Source organism: Canis lupus, chromosome 22 (genome assembly GCF_003254725.2).
Source record: "Canis lupus dingo isolate Sandy chromosome 22, ASM325472v2, whole genome shotgun sequence".
NCBI classification, from domain to species: Eukaryota; Metazoa; Chordata; class Mammalia; order Carnivora; family Canidae; genus Canis; species Canis lupus.
The window spans coordinates 14,148,761-14,164,379 of record NC_064264.1 but is presented as its reverse complement, the minus strand read 5'-3'; the positions used below and the strand labels follow the sequence as shown (position 1 = coordinate 14,164,379).

Below are 15,619 nucleotides of genomic sequence, written 5' to 3'. Positions count from 1 at the left end.
ATAGAGCTATGCATAATGGGAGGTTATGAGAAAACCAATTTGCTTCATCAGACCTAGTGGATATCTATAAATGAATATTTTGAATATACATTAGTCATACAATCTTAAGTACATACTAAGAAAGCAAAATGATATTTAGTATTTAATTTTAATAAGAATTAATAAATACTTTTAGCAACAAAAGTTATAGAAATTAGAAAGAGTAATACTGATGGAAATTGTTCAAAATTTATAAGAGGTAAGAATAAATACAGCCCATAAAATGGTGCTCTGTTTTATCGGACACATGAACCATGATAGGGATAGAAATTCAATTACTCAATTATTGGTTCATTTTTGCTCATTTTATTTTAACAATTAATTGGAAATTGCATCTTTAAATGGATCAGTGTAGTATCATGTTTCTAAAACTCCTATCTTTTCCTTCCTTTTACCATTCCTTGAAGAGGGAGCATCATGAAGAATCAATAATGACTGGAACACACCTGATATGTTCCAATGCTGATTTATTCAATAATTTATAATTATAAGAAAGATAGTTTAGAGTTTCTTTTCAAATCTAAAAACGTATCAGTGAACATACAAATGATGGTTTTGCTGTTTTACTGCCTATATATATTGAAAAAATGAGTTTAATTCTTAACACATTTCTAATAATATTTTTAGGGTGTATGATGTTTAAATTACAAAAGAGAAATTGCAGTTTTTATAAATAAATTATTGAAGCAATAGTTTGCCTTTAAATAATGATAATAATAAAAATTAAAATATCTTATACAGTTTCATATTTTTCACATACATAAATTTCTTTTTTTTTCATAAATTTCAATCATAGAATATAAAGGAGGAAAGTGACCTTGAAATTAATCCTTTGTATTCCATCATCCGATACATTAATCTTTTCTTTCATTTCATCCCAGATTGTCATTCAGTCATATGTACTGTCATTAGTATAAGAATAACATAAAATTAACAGCAGTTATGTGATTATGTTTGTCAATGATATTCAATGGCTCCACACCATCTAAAGAATATGATATAAACTACTTAAGATCTAACTACTTAATATAATATACTTTTCAACAAATCATCTCCTCTAGCCAAATTGCTTCTTCTTCAGAATCAACTTTGACCTGTATTAACATTTTACCTTTGCCCACATTTTCTTTGCCAGCACTTATTTTTTTTTATTTAAGTAAACACACCATGTTACATTAGTTTCAGGTGTACAATATAGTTATTCAACATCTCAGTACATTAAGCTGTGCTCACCACAAGTGTGGGTACCATCTGTCACCACACAATGCTATCACATTATTGTTGATTATGTTCCCTATGCTGTGTCTCTTATTCCCAGGATTTATTCATTCCATAATTGAAAGCCTGTACCTCCCACTCCCCTTCACCTATTTGGCTATCTTCCTATGACAGCAACGAGTTTTTTCCTCTGTATTCGTAGTTCTGATTTTGCTTTTTGTTTATCTATTTGTTTTGGTTTTTAGATTCCACATACAAATGAAACCATATGGTATTTGTCTTTCTGAATCTGACTTATTTCACTTCTTGGTTACATTTTATTTTACTTTATTTTCTTACATACACAAATTCTACTCATTCATGAAAGCCTAGCTCAAATTTTAATCCTAAACATAAGAGCTAGATGTCAACTTTATTTTTTCTAAATCTCTAGTTTTTTAGAAAATTATTGTTATCTTCAGGGCCAATGATATTTAATAGTATGTATCAATATTTGATAGAAACATATCAGTTTCTGCATACTGTTTCAAGACTTTTAACATTGTCTTATACAATGATAAACAATAAATAGATTTTTAATTGATACAACTCTAATTTTCTGTTGTTAATTGTAGTTAGTGGCATATTATGAGTTTTATGATATATTCATTGACTATAAGAATATAGGGATGCCTGGGTGGCTCAGTGGTTGAGCATCTGACTTTGGCCCCAGGGCGTGATCCTGAGTCACGGGATCAAGTCCCTCATCAGGTTCCCTGCATGGAGCCTGCTTCTCCCTCTGCCTATGTCTCTGCCCCTCTGTGTGTGTGTGTCTCTCATTAATAAATAAATAAAATCTTAAAAAAAAGAATATATGAAGATATGCTTTATGTGCTACAATCTTTATTAACTTATTTTCTTTTTTGCTTTTATTAAAAAGATTGTATTTATTTATTTGAGAGAAAGAGAGCACAGATGGTGAAGAGGGAGAAGCAGGCTGCCCATTGAGCAGGGAACCCAATGTGGGGCTTGATCCCAGAACCCTGGGATCATGACCTGAGCTGAAGGCAGCCACTTAACCAACTGAGCCACCCAGGTGCCCCTATTAACTTATTTTCAAATAATTCAAGAGCTTAGTCATTATTTCTATTTCAAAATATTTGAATTAATGATCTTGTTATGCTTTGAAACTTTCTGTTACAGTTTGTTTCTTGGTGTCAGAATAATTCCTACAGCATAATTTCATATAGAAAAAAAGTTAAAGTAATTTTATTGTGTGGTACATTTATAATTGTATATGCCACATTATTGAGCATATTTATGACAAGAGAGAATTTCTGTTTTCACTAGGTATTAAAACTGTCTGCTTCTAATTTTGTTGGTCTGATTATTGGAAGAATTTTCCACAGACTAGTTTCTTGTACCATACATGTCAAACCTTGTTTTTTACTTCACTCCCAACATAGCTCTATATGTGATACTGGGGACATAAAATATGCCTACTTGATTCTATGATTTCTGGCTTGTAACAGTAGTCCTGAGTTGATAGGCATGTCACATAAATTGATACAGCGGGAAGTAGAAGTTTTCCTGGAAAACTGTCATACGTTGGGGTAGCTGCTGTAACTTAGGTATAAGAAAACAGCAGTGAACCACACAAATAGCTTCTTAAAGCTAAACTAGGGATATTTCCAACTTAACTTCCCCCTATACAGGCTTCAGTAATGTCCATGGCCACTCCAAAGGGTACTAATAGAGAGGTGAGCGTATGGTGGAATGAGATTGAAGTAGAACAAGACTTCACTGATTAAAGCACAGATGTTCCATAAACATGTGATCGTGTGACTACATTGCTAGATCTATGCTCTCACCTTCCCTGGGGCCTTACTGAGAGTTTACTCATTCCCTTAAGTTTAAGGATTGTTCTATGGCTTTGTGGTATTTCAAGGCATATCAGTAAATTTTCTGGGCATGTTGTATACTCAACTTGAGAAGAAAAACAAAATTCTTTTTAAACTTCATTCATTATTTATTATTTGTTTATACATTAGCCTTAGCCTGCTTCTCTGTCCATTTATTTCCAGGAACATAAGTTAACATTCAGGAATAAAGTTTTTGACATTTAGAGTCATTTTATAATAGTGTTTCCTATAAATTTCATTTTCAATATTAGTTGACAGTCTGTAGTTTGAAAGAATGCAGGCCATCTTGTTTTTCTGTATCTTGAGTGGTGGTCCCCTTAGTATTGCATTACACTCTAGTTTGTCATCCATGGAAGACAGTGAGTAAATATCTTCAAATCAGTAAGGACTCAGAGCCTTTGTCAAACTCGGAATAGTAAGGTAAATTTCAGAAATGGACTAGGGAATTGTTCAAATTTGGAAAGAAAGGGGAAAAAATAAATTTTCATTATCTAACATTTTGTTTGGGTCATGGAAAAGGAATATCACAAAAATATTTCTAGTGTCAATTCTCATAGCTCTACAGACATAGAAGGTGCTCAGTAAATGTTTTGACTGTTCGTCTCAAGGAGTCTATGAGCAAAGACAGAGAAGCAATAAACATTCTGTCTTCTATCACAAGTAGCAAAAACCTTTTCTGCCCTCAAGCTGGTGCATTCCCTTCAGTGTTCCCTGGAGTGAGTCAGCATTAAGTCTGATTAAGGCAGTTGTTAAAATTAAACTGCACTTGTCAAAATAAATGAACCAGGTACCAACAAAACAGTTTGAGAAATTTCTTTTTCTCATTCTATTTGTTTTCTTTTTGTAGCTAGTTATTAAAGAATAGCATTTGATAAGCCTCAGGTATTTATATCAATAACTAGTAATTGGACTGATGGTGATAAACTGAGAATAGGCATTAATAATTAATTATATGAGAAAAGATAATAATATGCTCTCTATTTTTTCCATAGAATGCACAATGAAGAAATGCTTTCCCTCAACAAATGTATTTTTGATATAAATTATTATCTTTGAAAACAATTTGGTGTCTCAGAATAAATAAGAATATCTTGTTTTGGGGAGTTGGCCCGACATAGTGGAAAGCTTTCAGGATGGAAGCAACACTGTCTACTCTATGGTAAATGCATTGATTACATTACATTACATTTCTTGCAGTGATTACATTTTTTTTTAAGTTTTTTTTTAAATTTTTTATTTATTTATGATAGTCACAGAGAGAGAGAGAGAGAGAGGCAGAGACACAGGCAGAGGGAGAAGCAGGCTCCATGCACCGGGAGCCCGACGTGGGATTCGATCCTGGGTCTCCAGGATCACGCCCTGGGCCAAAGGCAGGCGCTAAACAGCTGCACCACCCAGGGATCCCTGCAGTGATTACATTGATTACATTACAGACTTCCTGAAGAGGGCCTGGTGTGGGACTCGATCCCAGTACCCTGGCATCACAACCTGAATCAAAGGCAGACACTCAACCAATGAGCCATCCAGGTGCCCTGCAATGATTACCTTAAAGGGCTCAAAGCAGTACAGTTGTGAAGACTTGTTTTAATATGACTACTACCCTCCGTAAACTCTGTTTGTCCAGTCATTTAAAATCTCTCCATCTTAATCTATTCACTTATAAAATATAATAAACGCTTTCAATATATAGTATTTAAAAATAGTAAATCCATTGCTAATGTCTGATATTATTTTTAACTCATCCTTGTCCCTCTGCTATATGAGAAGTGCACTTACTGTTGCTCGTTCGGTAAAAGACTTACTCTGCCCTTGTGAATAATTAGTCTTTCATGTTTAGTGTTTTACCTCTCAACTTGGCAGGGCAATGTGTAAAGTTTATGAGCTTCAATATGAGTTCTCCAATCCTTGAATTCTTTTTTTCTTTTTTAAGATTTTATTTATATGAGAGAGAGAGAGAAAGTGATCACGAGCAGGGGGAAGGACAGAAGGAGAAGTAGAGCCCCACTGCATGAGGAGCCTGATGCAGGGCTTGACTCCAGCACACTAGGATCATTACCTGAGTCAAAGGCAGATATTTAACCAACTGAGCCACCCAGGCACCCCCAATCTTTGAATTCTTTATACAATTTCCCTGGAAATGAAAGGAGACTGATAAATAAATTTCCAGTATCCAAAAATGTATTGTCCCATAGAATAGTAAATGTGACTCCATGTATATTAATTCTCAGAGGAAAGGCATAATGGAAAAGGCAGGTGTTTTCTTTATGAAGAGTTCACTAAATGTTCTTTTAAAATTAATTTTATTCCCAGAGAACTTATATATCACTAACTTTGCTAAGTTGCTAAGAAGAATCACTCCCAATCAATGGGAAAGTTATTGATTTTTCCTATTAGCAATTCAATGTTTAAAAATAAAATGATTTTAATTTTTTTCTCATTGAAGAGTGTCCAATTCTGTATTTCCTTAAAACACTTCTCTCTTCACAAACCACAGATATTGCAGCTGAAAGCCAGCAATATTTCATCACTTGTAAGCTGTGTTTTTATTTTTAAAATAATAGTTAACATTCATTAGCATTTCTATGTACTGTTTCCTCTGCCTAAACACTTTATATACATCATAATCATTTAATCTTTCCCAAAACTCTACCTAACAAATATTCATTGAATGCCCACTGGATATGTACTGTCTTGGACACTAGGATAATGATGAATAAACAACCAAAGAAGAAAGAATAAATAACTCACAGAGTTCATTTATTATATGGGAACCATTATTATTCATACTCTCCAGAGGAAGAAATTACAAACCAACAGAGATTAGACATCCACCTGGGAATTACTGAGTGAGCTAGAGTTTGAATTGAGGCCTATCATGACCTGAAAGCTTGCGCTTTATGACTTCTCAATACATAAACCTTATATACAGTAGAAATTCAACTTATTTCTATCCTTTTATTAAATAAAGTTATTCATTTTGTAGTTTGAGTTTTAGAACAGCAAATTTCATCTTAATATTATGTCATTTTGAACTCCTTAAAGATGGACACTATGCATTATTAGATTTTGATCTTCGGGGCTCTCTTGTCTGGTACCTAGTAGAAGTTCAAAACGGTTTTCTGAATTTGGCTTTTGTCCTTGTTGAGATCAAAAGTTTAAAGAGTTGAGATCAAAAGTTTAAGAGTTTAAAGACTTCTTTGAGATTGTTCAACTAGCTGCCTCTAATCATCTTTTGTGACCATGCTCATGTACCTCTCACCTTCTCCTTGCTACTAGCTCAATACTTCCTCATTTCTTGGGTTCTTCAGGCCCCTATTTTTGTTTTTCTGACTACATTCATCACTACCCTTATATTTTCCTAATATTCAGCTCTCTCAACTGCCTTACTTTCTTCCTTATACTTTTGGCTACCACCTCTCTGATGCCTGACCTCATCCTGCTACACTCTCCACACTAGACAATAGGTTCTCATACAGCAATTGGTACCACACAGCAGAAACAAATATTTTAATTTTATTAAATGCTTCTCCAAAGAGTTAAACAAAAATGTAGAGTCTGAACTCTATAGTGCTTTACTCAATCTTTCATCTGGCACTTATCATATATAGCCTTTCCAGAAACAATTATTTATTTATATAGGTCTTCCACTGCCTCCTAGATTATAATATGACATTTAAAATGGGATTTTGTCTTATTTTGTTCTCTGTGTTTTACAGCATATAGCAAAGTAGCTCATGCATTGTAAGTTCTCAACAAATATTTATTAAATATTCCATTTTGTTCTTTAAAACTTTGATGTTTGTGAATCTAAGAAGGTTCACTTGAATGATCTACTTATGAAACATTAATCATTTTCTATTTCCTTATCTTGATAGATTTGTTTTTCCAAGTCTGTGAGGAGCTGGTGACTTTTCTAGTTTTTCTTTCCAACTAAAGTGATAGCTGAAACACCACTATGTATTATTATTCATATTCTATATTCATATTTTAGATTATCCATAAGTTTCTACCAGCTCCAAAATGTTTTCAATATAGCTTGACTGTGATTTATTGCATCCTATGAGCCATGGCCATTTCTACAAGGAGAAAAAAAAAAAAAAACTTTTCAGAGAAGCAATGTTTTTAGGTCTTATCAATTCTTCTGAATAGATGACAAAGAGGAAAACAACTGAAATAATGGATGAATTAAAACAAAGTAAGAGATAGAGTATATAAGGCATTTGCTCCTATCTTTCTTAGTTCTTTTTTCATGTGATTTAGATAGCCAGTTAATTTATGAAACACAAGTTAAATATCTGCGAAATACTAAACAGGCCAAAAAAAATTGTTTCTATCATCCTTAATGCTAAACTCCATATTTTAAGATAAAGTACATATAGAAAGTACATCTAAACTCTTTTGACTCAAAAATTTCTGAATCCTTGAATGAATACGCCATATGCAAAAGGAACGGCAAGAAGATCTCTAAATCTGATCTCTAAAGAATAGATAATCTAATCAGAATCTAAGATATCCATATAAACATGACAAGAAATATGTTGATAATACATTTATTAAATTATGACAAACAGAGCAGACCGAGTGGCTCAGCGGTTTGGCGCCTCCGCCTTCAGCCCAGGGCCTGATCCTGGAGACCTGGGATCGAGTTCCACGTAGGGCTCCCTGCATGGAGCCTGCTTCTCCCTCTGCCTCTGTCTCTGCCTCTCTCTCCTCTCTGTGTTTCTCATGAAAAAACAAATAAATAAATCTTTAAAAAAATTATGACAAAAAACAACTAATAATGAACACATTTCTTGGCATTTAGTAAATGAGTGCAATTTTTTTTTGTGTCAGCATTTGGCTATTCTGCATTCAAATCCATGAAGATATACTCACGGATCCCAACTGAAACTAGTCCAGATACTCACCTGACCATCTTCACTTTTCATCTATCTGTGACATGCTGATTTGACAAGCAGCCACATGTATTCTGACCAACCATAAAGAGTGTGAACCAGTCAGAAATTAATCTGATTGACCAAACATGGTCAATAGCAAGCAATATTCATTTATGAATTATTTCCTTTTACTATTTTACTTGTTAACAAGTTTAGGAGTGTATTTGCCATAAACTCTGAACCGTCTTACTTACTTGCTCTGACTTCAGTTCATTTTTTGATCCAAATCATGCTACTTTGTGATGTCTGAGTCATGGTATGGCCCATTAGCTATCTGAGAGAATTTGGTTGAAGTGTCTAACAATTTCAGTTCTGAGTCTTTCTCTCTGTTAGTCAAAGAGAAATGAAAAGCCTCTTCCAATATCCCTTTCAGCTCTAGATTTCTATTTAATTTCTATTCCTCATCATGACTTAGTCTCAAGGGCTATTTAATAAAAGAAAAAAGAGGCTAAAAGAAAGTAAGTTCTAGACTATATGTTTGTTAAATATTAGGGAAATAATGTAAGTCTTATTTTATTTATTTTAACTCAACTTTCTTGACCTAGCAATATCACTTTTCCTGAAAATTTATTCAAATAACTGACTGCCCAATTATTTTTCACATGATATTACTTGTAGATGCGAAACCATTAAATTCTCATAAAGTTTTTTTTTTTGGCTAAGTATATTAATACTTTTTTAAGCACCTCGATGTTGTATTATATTCCCCATGCATCATGATGAAGGAAGGACAATTGACTTTTATGAATCCAGAATTGATGCAAGGCTTGCTTTCATTGCTCTTTTGTTCCAAATGTTTGAGGAAGGAAAAACTTTCTAGCAAACTAGGAAAGCAGATGACCTCTGAAGGCTTTTACTATTCCATAATTCTGTAAATAACTGTCTAGAAATGGGAAACCCTGCCCCATTTTCACCATGACACTAAAACAGTAGCTGTGATTATTTCAGAAAATCAAGCGGTAAATTTAAGGTTGAACAATCCTCACTGTCTTTCACATGTCTACCTAAGAAACTAAACCTGAAAGCAGGCAGTAAAATAGGTCAAATGAATTAAGCTAAGTCTATAAAAAGAGCTAGGTTTCCAGTTTTCTAAGTTAAATCTAATTTGAATAAGTATGATAGGTAGGAAAACCAAAAAGGAAGAAAATAAAATATCAAAATAAATTAACTTCACGTTGGAATTATTGTCCTCAAGATAGCATACAATGTGTCATATCCCTCAACCCTAAGTAAAAAGAATGTGTTAGTATATTTTATAGGACTTGAACCATATGAGTGTGTTCAGGTCACCCATATTCTAGTCACAGAACACAGCACTGCTCAAATTAGTGAGGTAGTGCTCCCACTTATGAATCACATCTAGACGTCTATAATCTCACAGAGGGCTAAGCAATATCTTTGGTTTAACTGATTTGATATTTGATGCCACATTTTTCTTATGCACACACATTTTGTCCTCAAGCAGTAGTGTTTCCAGGAGGAAATAAGCCCCGCTTCCTATGCAGCAAACTCCCAGCCATCTGAGAAAGTTTCCCTGTGAAGAAATATAGCTTGGTACATCTATGGAATTGGAAACCAGGTGCCGTATTATCTGGCAGACATCACAGACGTTATTTCTCCTTGAGGCTCACTTTTCCTATTTTAATTTCACGAGGGAAGATCAGAAAATCTGTTTCCAAAATAAAGAAAAATATTTGTTTCCAGTCTTTGCAAAAATTCTTAAATTTTATGATCTCTCTTGTAGTTCCCAGAAAAATGTACTATGAAATAGTATTTCCTCATGAGTACAGACTACACCTAAAAAGCTCCCTTTTCTTCTTAAAACTTCTATTAAATTGGTCACCAGCTGTGTGGGGATTTTGCTCACTGGTGCTTTTCAGGAAACTTTGCATGGTTGCGTTCAATTTTCTGTGTCTGGCTCTCTCTGTTTCTCTCTCTCTCTTTCTTTCTCTCTTTCTCTCTCTCTCTCACACACACACACACATCCACACACATGTTACATGTATGGATTCTTCTTGGGAGTCTCAATTTCAAGATTCCACCATATTTACCTTCCCCCTCTTTCACCTCTATGTCCTGGCTTCATCAGTTACCCTCACCTGCTTTAGTCCCTTTTGTTCCATGATTGTGAATATTTGAAATTTGACTGACTTAGAAAATTAACTTTTCTTATGTAGATACAGATGAATAATGTTAATGCACTTTTGACGTTTGTAATTATTTTTCTAACTGAGTCTATGACCCTTTCACACAGTAGGGAGCTGCTATTAACAGTCAATGTTAGTTCAAGAATCCCAAGATAAATTTTAGCATGCATTTCTCTATAGAAAGAATGATGGTTAGATATTATATATAAATTGAAGACTAAGGTCACTAAAATTCAGACACATAGTGAGCTAAACAGAGAAACTAATTACAATCCTAACATTATTTCAATTTGATAATGTGTTCTAATTTAGAAACAAAAATCTACTCTTTAGTTTCCAATGTTTTCACAAATTGGAGCCCACCTTCGCTTACTGCAGGCCTTATGCCTAAATATAGTCACTGCCAAGCTACATAGTATGATTATTCTTTTTCTTTTCTTTCATTTTTTAAAAAAGATTTTATTTATTTATTCATGAGGGACAGAGAGAGAGACACACACACAGGCACAGGCAGAGGGAGAAGCAGGCTCCATATAGGGAGCCCGACGTGGAACTCGATCCTGGGTCTCCAGGATCACGCCCTGGACTGAAGGCGGTGCTAAACCTCTGAGCATCCAGGGATCCCCCCTTTTCTTTCTTTACATACAGTAACTCTCATCCACTTCCATGTTGTGTTCTAAAAGTTTTGACATGGACAATTTGGTTGCTACCACCACGATCATGATGTAGGAGAGTTCTATCAACACACAAAAAAAATCCATTTTGACATTTTGTAATCCATTCTAATCTGCTGGCAACCATTAATTTGTTTTCTGTCCCAATAATTTTATCTTGTTCAGAATGTTATATAAGTGGAATCATACAGCCTGTGATTCTTCCTTCCCAAGCTGGCTTCTGTTACTTAGCATAATGCATCCTGATTGTTCGGTGTATCACCACTTTATTCATCTTTAGTGCTGAGTAGTATTTCATTGTATGGGACAAAGTTTGTTCATCTCTTCATCACTAAAGAACATTTAGATTATCCTCAGTTTGGGAAGAAAATGAATAAAGGTACCATCAACATTTGTGAACAGTTTTTGCATAAACACATTTTTTTGTTGTTGTTGCTCTTGGGTTGGGATTGCTAGCTCATTTAGTAAGCAAGCATATGTTTAAATTGATAAGCAAATGCCAAAATAATTAAATAATTTCCAAAATGACTTTACTATATTGCATTCTTGCCAGCAATGGGGATGAGAGCTACAGGTTTCTTTCTTTTTTTTTTTTTTGAAAGAACTTGATATAATCAATCTTCTTTTTTTTTTTTTTTTTCTAGTTACTCCATTGGTATGGAGTGATATCTCATCATAATTCTAATTTGCACTTTTCCTAATGACTGAAGATGTCATCTCATGTGCCCGCTAACTATACAGGTATCTCTTATATGTCCTCTTTGGGATGTGTCTGTTTAAATCTTTGCTCACTTTTTAAATTGTTTTATTATTACTGAATTTTAAAGGCTATTTATGTCTTCTAGGTACAAGTTCTTGGTCAGATAAATATAATGGAGATATTTTCTCAAGTTTCTGGCTTGTCTTTCATTCTTTCAACTGTGTCTTTTGCGTAGCAGAGGTTTTAATTTTGATAAAATCAAATTGATCATTTTTGAAAAATATATCATGCTGTTGGCTTTTTATCTATCTTGTAGTTATCCCTAATGTAAGATAACAAAGATTTTTATGGTTAGAAATTTATGTAGTATGCAAATTTGAGTGAAAAATTATGCAAATTTTCTGTTAACAATCATTTAAAAGCAGTTCAAATAATTGATACAATCAAAAAGGTTGCCTCCAAGATTGTTGGTGGCTTATAAAATATTCTTCAAGGTAAGCAAGTTAGCTTTCTTTTTCTTCCTTTCTTTCACTGGCAAATAATCAAGATATATAAATAATAATCCACAGCATACTTGCTTGAAGCAACCTAATCAAACCTGAATGTTAAAAAAAAAAAAAAAAAAAAAACCTGAATGTTCCTTTTGAAAACCTTCATTTGCAATTTAAAAAAAATGCAGGCTCCATCTATTCATTCTTTATAAATTTATAAATTCTTCATAAATATAATATCTATGTTTGATCCCTATTTACTCATTTGTTACAAGGATCATTTTTACTACATCATCTTGAGAGCATTCACAGATTTTTATCATTGGACTATCCTATATGAGATTGTATTAATATCTTTCAAAAATATGCACTTACTGAGACTCAACATAATCAAGGCACTCTACCAAGGAATATATGTTGCCCCTATAGTAGAACTAGATATTAGCTAGGGGATTTTTGAAAGGAGCTACAATTTGGGCAAATAACACAACTAGAAATATGTGATGAACCAAAGGTTCTCAGTGTGGGAATGTGATGTAAGTAACAGTAAGGGCAAAAATGACATATTTATAACATATTAGATATAAGTAGAAATAATGATAGACATCACTTGTTAATATGCTTTGAAATTGAATGTTAATCACTGTCAAATTATCAATTAGATAAGTATATCTCATGATTATATTTTGGTGAGTGCATTTCTCATAATTGTTAGGGAACTTCATTATCAAAATATTTTGATGTACTGGGGGGAAATATGTACCAAAAGGAAAGATTAAAGGGCACTATAATTTAATTTTTGACTATGCAGTTCAAAGACTAAATACAACTAAATGAGCAACATAGATACTTAGATGAAAAATTAAAATATCAAAGCAAGGAGGGGTCCTTTTTTTAAATCACTATAGGATTGCATAATTAGCAGAGATAATCCACCAATCATTCCGGGTATAATAAAAGCTCAAAAAATTTTTGACTTCATGTAACAAAATGTAATTAGAAGAAAATGATGCTATGCTTGAGTTATATACACTTAATTTATCAAAAAGATTTTTCCTCCTCCTAACCCCAAAACTTTATCAACAGCTGGTGAGCTATTTAAACTTCCTGTAAAAAGTGCATTTATACTTTTCTTTTCCTTATGGGCAATCTGTTTTCATTCTTGAAGAAAAAACTAATTTAAATGCCCTGAGTCCTGAAATTCCAGGTAAGGTTATTGAATTGATTGTGTACTTCGTAGAATTCAGATAATTTTCCTTAAAAATCACAAAGTAGTTGGTCAATAATTACTGACATTTGAGAGAGGGTAGTTCTAATGTGAGGTACTTAAGAATGTTGGAAATCATAAGTGTTTGGAGAGGAGAGCTACAAAAAAAGGAAACTATAGAAATTGTCATGTGTCCCCATACAGGACAAATATTTCTGATACTATGTGATGGTATGTCAGATTTATCATTCACACTGACAGAGAAGACAGAAAAACTCTTGATTAAATTACATGAAAACCAAATTTGTGGATTATACTTATTTCTGACTAGAAGACCTACAGTTTATCCATTAATATGATATGATTAACAAAAGTGTTGAATGTGTATGATGTACTAAGTGATAAATGGATTTACCATTGAATCTGTACTTTTTAAAGCAATATTTTAAAATTTATTGAACTTTTTTTTGGATTACAAGTTGCATTCGCTTTTCAAATATTTATTAAGTATTTGGACATTTCTCGGGAGATACAGAAAGCCTGTGTTTTTGTATTTTGTTTTGTTTTATTTTTAAATGTTATCCATGCCTGTAGATTTCCCACACTGCTTGTGATGCACCAGATATATCTTAGAGATATTTGAAGGAAATGACCTGTTATGGAAACTTGCTCTTAAAAATGTGCATAATTATAGTCTCTAAATATTCACAATATTTATAATTATTTTCATTGGGATAATAACTAAATTATAAAAATATATTATTTATATTTTAGAACAATAATATTTAGGCAATTAGATTTGATTTGAGCCAATAAAATACAGATTGAATCAAAGCGAAGCAACAGGGAATAACATCTTTGTTTCTACCACTGTTGTAATAGTGTACCACTCTCCCTGGCCGTGGTCTCTAGAAGGGGAAAGGACAGGAGTTAGAGAATGATTAAGTCTAAGTCACAGTAGAAATCCATAAAATGTCCTCTGACTCTACCCTATGTACTATTGGAAACTCCCTAAATATTACCATTTTTCATTCACTCTTCCGGTGACCTACTGACAACAGTGGCAGAAGCAACAAATCAGCAGCTGATGCCCACTAAAGTTATCATCAGTCTGATGCTACTACTAATTTCTTTGTCAATAGTAGTGAGCAGTGTCAAATAAGCTAATGGTTACTCTGGGTGCTGTTTTCTCATGTTGCTGTTGTTGAGAACACTAACACTTGCTGCTGAAGAAATTATTAAAGATTCTGACACAACTTTGCTCTCTCAAAGTTGTAGAGTGTGCATTGGCATGTAAAAACAATTTTTTTTCATTCTTTTATTACAGTTCTCAACTTAAGATCAATTCATGACTTCAGGAGATTGAAACAGGAAAACCTGAGCATTGGCACCATGATTTCTAAGAATCCTTCTTTCTTAGCTTAAACAGATCATCTGGGTTTAATTCTTAAATATCCATATGTAATTGGATTTTTGGTTATGGCCCAAAGTAAACTGAAAACTTTAAGACCTGAGCCAAGATCTAACTCATATTAGTCTGGAGATGAGAAACACATCATTTCTTTATGAAATGTTGAATAATAGATATTTTGTTAATGAAAATATTAAATCTCATTTCATATGTAAATTATGAATAAATATGGAGTAAATCCTACTCAGTGTTAAAGCTATGTTGTATGAAAAATGATCTAGCTTATGTATCATTGAATGAATCTGAAAGTAATACGTGAATTCATACAAACAAAAACAAAGAAACTTCATTTTTTTCTCCAATTTATAAAATTAAGTTTCTAGAGAAAAAACTTGACTTTGTATCACAAAGCAAACTGTAGACTTCTGAATAATACTGATGATCTGGAGGCAAGTGTCTTGTGTGAATGGTAATAGCTGCTAAGGGCTTCGGGAATGATTTTCAGAATGTTGTAAAACTATGAACACAAAATTTAGCTGTGATTTTTATTTTATTTTATTTTATTTTATTATTTTATGAGTTGTGATTTTAAAAATGTGTACCAATTAAAATACAATTCCTCAGAATTATCATCACTATGTGCCTGGTATTGAGTGATTTCGTATGAAATGACCTACTACTAATAGCTTAAATACATATGTATAGCAAATGTTGACTTAGAAGATGATAGGAGTAAAACATTTCATATTACATTTTTAAAAATTCCTGAATTCAGCTCTTGCTACATGTATCTTATATATGTATAATAAATTCATCTGAAACAATACTACTTCAAGGTTAATGAGATGCACCATTTATCTCCAAAGAAAAAGAATTGCTAATAAATAAATAATT

The 15,619-nt window shown here is 33.0% G+C and overlaps 1 long non-coding RNA gene across 1 annotated transcript in view; it reads left to right on the top strand.

Annotated features, from left to right (window-relative positions):
• The window catches only part of LOC112678796 (uncharacterized), a 246,025-nt gene extending 230,665 nt beyond the window's left edge, over nucleotides 1-15,360 (top strand). Inside the window, exons 14-15 of the long non-coding RNA XR_007404977.1 lie at nucleotides 11,561-11,657; nucleotides 14,642-15,360. This is a non-coding gene — a long non-coding RNA (uncharacterized LOC112678796). The remainder of the gene's footprint in view (nucleotides 1-11,560; nucleotides 11,658-14,641) is intronic.
• The last annotated feature ends 259 nt before the right edge of the window (nucleotides 15,361-15,619 follow it).